At 48.3% G+C, this 5,306-nt stretch overlaps 1 pseudogene; it reads right to left on the reverse strand.

Annotated features, from left to right (window-relative positions):
- Positions 1-982: 982 nt before the first annotated feature.
- LOC128563833 (E3 ubiquitin-protein ligase RNF130-like) lies at positions 983-3,760 on the reverse strand (annotated as a pseudogene).
- Between the last annotated feature and the right edge of the window lie 1,546 nt (positions 3,761-5,306).

The following is a 5,306-nucleotide window of genomic DNA, read 5'->3' on the forward strand; positions in this document are numbered from 1 at the left end:
CACATGCCTACCTTTGTAATTCACATATGTAGTAGTAGTGCTGCAAAACAGAAAACTTACTAATTTCACAAATCAAGATTTAAAATGAGGCTCTGGGTCCATAGCTCAGTGGTTAGGGTGGCGACCACATACACCAGGGTTGGCAGGTTCGAACCCGGCCCAGGCCTGCTAAACAACAATGACAACTACAACAAAAATAGCCAAGTGTTGTGGTGGGCACCTTTAGTCCCAGCTACTTGGGAGGCTGAGGCAAGAGAATCACTTAAGCCCAAGAGTCTGAAGTTACTGTGAACTGTGACACCACAGCACTCTACCCAGGGCAACATGAGACTCTGTCTCAAAAAAAAAAAGATTTAAAATGAGCCATCATTTTAAAGCTCTAGGAAAACTATAAAGTTCTTTTGTTTTTACATTTGTACCAAACACCTAACCTCAAGATGAAATTTCATAAATTTCACATTATCGACTATAGCTGTTTTTGAGCCAGGAATCTGCCTCATTACTTTCATGTTTGTGTAATTTGAACATCACTTTGCTTGATGTCAACACACAATAAATCCTCAATAAATACCAAGAACTCAATTCAAAATTATAAGCACATAAAGAGCATAGGACTGAACTATTTTTCCCAAAAGTAAAAGAAACTTTGAAACTCACTAAAACGATACTATAATGTGAAATACCCAAATATTGTTACCATTTCAAACCATTATTTTAAACATGAATAATTTTACAGATTTCTATCACCATTCTTGCTTTTAAAATACATTTCAAAGTTCCTACTGCAAAAGCAGAACGCCTTGGATTTCACATAAACCCACAGGCTTAGAAACAATTTACAGGTAGCCTAACTTATAAAAACTTTTTATGTTTTCTCACCGCTGTTTTCTCACTGCTGTTACCCTTCCTTCTTCAGTAGTTCCTTGATTGGTGCTGACAGTAGGATTCAATCAGTATTTGTTGAACTGAAAGATCTCATGTGTGAATACTCCTTGGTACAAAGCCAGACCAGATAGCAGCGGTTCTCAACCTGTGGGAACTGTATTAAAGGGTTGCGGCATTAGGACAGTTGAGAACCACTGACCTGTAGGATAGATACCACCACCAACACCAAGAGAAAACCTGAAGCAAACTGATTTTGGAACCAGGTGGGAAACGTACAAAATGACCACCCTTGAGAATCAAGGAAAGGAAGAAAGAAACTCGGAGGAACTGATCTCACACTCAAATCTCCACACACTGTACAAATTTGTTCATTTTGCCGCAGTGTCTAAAACTCCACCGATAGAGATTTCTTTAGGTTAACATATCTCCTCTTTTCAGAATTAAGCAACCATTTAAATCGGTCAAAAACCTGAAGAGGTAAGTACTCCATCATTCCAGTTTACATGAAGGAACTGAGGCTATGCAGAATTACTTTTTCCAATGTCACACAGGCATATAGCACAGGTGTGACTCAGAACCTTTACTCCTATAATGCTCTTCCCATATGAAGACTAGCCTTCACCCACACATCAGTTCACATCAGCTAGTTTCCAATTCCCTTCTATCGAAACACCTAAAATAGCTTTGCTTTCTCAAAGATATGGGAGTTTTTGTTTGGGGTGGGCGGTAAGCAACAAGTAATTTAAGCATATTGGGAACACTTTGGAGGCAACAATCCAAAGTTAAGGTTATGGATTTGTGGTGCTTGAGGGAACCAAGCCTCCCTCAAAGACAAACCAGAGATTTCAAAACACTGCACAGGGCCAGCAGCTCTTGCTCCAGAACTGCTTGCCTCTCTTCCTCTTTCTACTCTTCCACGTGACTCCATGGTTTCCCCCACCAGAAAATAGGCTACCATTGTTATTGCCCTAGTTTGCAGACATTATGCATCCCAACCACAGTGACTGGCACAGAGCAGGCAGACAAATGTGTACTGAATGAACCCAAGACAAAAGTTGTTTCTATGGCCAAGATGGGATCCTGACTGCCATTTTTAACAAAGTGGAGATGAAAAATGCACATTAAGGTGAAAAACTTGGAAAAGCCTAGCCTATGTTAGAGACAAGCCACACAAAAAGCCTTCTGTGATTCTTTTTTTCCCAGCCCGATTACTTCAAAGAAGAAACAGCTTACTGCTTTAGCACACAGATACAGATCTCAGAAGGGCACGATATGTTAATATTTTAGAGTATAAAAACAAACACCATTACCTTATTTAGGTTGCCTAGTTTAGGTCATCCTAACATGAACAGCAGTGAAAAAAAAAAATCTTTCAGCTTTCTCAGGATGAGAATGCGGTGGTGAACATTTCCCAAAAGTTCCAAGTGGGCCAAAACCCCCCAAAATCATATTACACAACGTGGAAAATATTTCCTTAAAAATATGACCAGCAATTTAAAAAATATATATATACATATATGTGTGTTTTACACCAAATAAACAGAACCCCGCTTTATTAAAAAAAAAAAAAAAAAAAAAAGGAACAAGACGTTAAGGCAAACGGTTTCAAAGACAATTCTTGAAAATTTTAGCTATTTCCTTCTTGGTTGTCAACTGTAAACCGAACGAAGACTTCGTTAGTAGTTCCAATTAGCATCAGATTATTCATAATGTGAAAATTTCAGGCGTCAAATTACAAAACCACGGCGGCAGAACAAGAGCCAAAAGCAACAGAGAAGATGCCCATTTTCTCCTACCCACCGCCCCATGACCATTTAAGAAAAATGGCACGTTTTTTCCACCAGAAAAAGATCTCAGACTTGGAAAGCCAATCAATCCAGGGTTAGGTCCTTGATTTCCGGAACAAACTGCAGATTCCAAAGCACAGGTTGCGATCTCATCCACCATGAATTAGTTTTGCACTCTTGCACCACCTCCTTTGTCTAGCTGTCCCTACAAACTCGCAGTTCAATGCCCTCCAGTAAACAAGCTACTTAAACCGAAAAAAGAACGTTCCAAGTCTTTCTTAAAAGGGGGAAAACCCAATACCGCCTCTGGAGCCTCATTCCCAGGCACGAGCAGGCCGGCTCTACACCACAGAACCCCTACCCTGCAGGGGCCGTCTGCCGAGGGGCGCATCGCGGCCAGTCGGCACCGGGGCCGGAGGCCAGGCCCGCCACCGCATCCCAGGCTGCCCTTTCCGCGGCCCCAAACTCACCTCCGTGCAGGGGCAGCGTTGCCAGCACCTGACCGCGCACCTCCGCCTTGGGCGAGTCGAGCACGTAGCGCCCGCAGTCGATGCGGAACGTTGAGCGGGGCACCGGGGTCGGGCTCCTGCACCGTCACGTTGATGAGCGCCGTGTAGTACTCTTGGCTCGCGCTGTCCGCCCGCGCTGGCCACAGGCTGCAGGTCAGCAGTGTGAGCGCCGCGAGCCGAGCCAGGCCCGCCCGCGCCGCGCCGCGCCGCTCATCGTCCCTCAGGCAGCCGTTGCTGCCGCTTGCGGACGGGGCTCTGCTGCCGGCTCCGAGAGGCGGGGCGGGCGCGGCCGGGGCTTGTGCGGGCGCGAGCACGAGCACGGCTCGCCTCGGTGCCGCGGCTCCACCGCCCGCCGCCCTCATGTCCGCGGTCCGCTTGCGGGGACGCGCCCATCGGTCCCTCGCCCAGGACCGCGGTTCAGGCCGCACGCGGTCGTTTACTCGGGGTCACGCAAGAACTAAGGGGGGTGGCCCTCTCCATACCTCTGAGAGTGGGCCGCCTCGCCTGGATGCGGCGGGGGTATAGAGGGGCAGCTCTGTGAGGATGCGCCCCAAGGTTGGCCTCAGACGTAAGATCTCGTCCGCTGGCCCGACGCCGCTGGCGCGCCTCCGCCGCCGCCCCGCCCAGCCGACATGACGGCAACGCGCAGGCCTGAGGCAGCCCCGCCCCGCGCGCATGCGTGCAAGACATGCCCGCTCCCGCCTGCTTGCACGAGGGTCTGAGGCGACCACTAGCCTTTTGCACCCGCGCTCGATCCTGTTTGTTTGGCAGGCGTGACAGTCACTAGGCCTAGAGCCCAGGAGCTTTCCAATAGTGTATGGAAACGTTTGAGCACAGAATACAAAAAAGCCAAAACTTTAAAACAAGTATTTAAAATTACATGTCTAAGAGATTTAATACCCAACTATTCAACTCCAAGTCGTACAGGTGACATCATGGTTGGGAGATGTCTCTGTACGTAAGAGTGTGGGGGCCTACTAAACCCAGAACTGCAGGGGCACTTGAGTGGTTGGGAATGACCTCTACAGACAAGAGGAAAACCTCCAGGGGCCCTGGACCAGAAGATTGTAATGAGATCTGCTGCTCATCTCTTTCCACACACACACCCATTTTAGTTAAGACATGCATCACTCTGGGCGGCGCCTGTGGCTCAGTGAGTAGGGCCCCAGCCCCATATACCGAGGGTGGTGGGTTCGAACCCAGCCCCGGCCAAACTGCAACAAAAAAATAGCCGGGCGTTGTAGCGGGCGCCGTAGTCCCAGCTACTCGGGAGGCTGAGGCAAGAGAATCATGTAAGCCCAAGACCTGGCGGTTGCTGTGAGCCGTGTGACGCCATGGCACTCTACCGAGGGTGGTAAAGTGAGACTCTGCCTCTACAAAAAAAAAAAAACATGCATCATTCTAAAGCAAAAGCTAGGGGGTAGAATGGGTGTATCTTCAAGAGCGCCTGAATTCAGGATCTTACAGAGTGGTTGTGGAGAGCAGGGGAGGAAGGATGACATCTGACTAGCTGGGGCTTGGTCTCCTGCCTCCTACTGTGAGGAGTGGGTGGATTCAGCCTTGCGCAACCAAATATACTGAGAATGGAGAGGAGACAGTTTCCCAAAAGCAAACTGAAGCACTGTTTCCAGGAAAAGGGCATGGATGCAGTGCAGGCTAAAACATCAGACGTCTATTGGTGCCTTCTTTTTGCAGTTTTTTTTTTTTTTTTTTTGGCTGGGGCTAGGTTTGAACCCAGCACCTCTAGTATATGGGGCTGGCGCCCTACTCATTTGAGCCACAGGCACCACCCTACTGGTGCCTTCTTGTCTACATCGTTCACAGTTTCTCCTTCTAGTTCTATCTCTTCCATCGGGTCTACTGTGCCCTGGCCGATTGAGACTGACTTTTACCTATTCACTTACCTCCAGGCCCCTAGTCCAGAGCAATGGAGTCCCCACCCTAGAGGGAGGGGTCCCAGTTGGAGGCCCCACCTTTAGGGCAAGGAGTACCTGGAGAATTCCTTGATGAAACAGCCTGGGCCATTTCTAGGACCTCATGGGGTTCTTTGCTTCCCCCACTGGGTTTGGTCTGGCCTGCTTTGCCTGAGCTACTCTTGGTCCCTATACCCTTGTCCTGAATGGGG

This window comes from Nycticebus coucang, chromosome 13 (assembly GCF_027406575.1).
Source record: "Nycticebus coucang isolate mNycCou1 chromosome 13, mNycCou1.pri, whole genome shotgun sequence".
In the NCBI taxonomy this organism is placed as follows: Eukaryota; Metazoa; Chordata; class Mammalia; order Primates; family Lorisidae; genus Nycticebus; species Nycticebus coucang.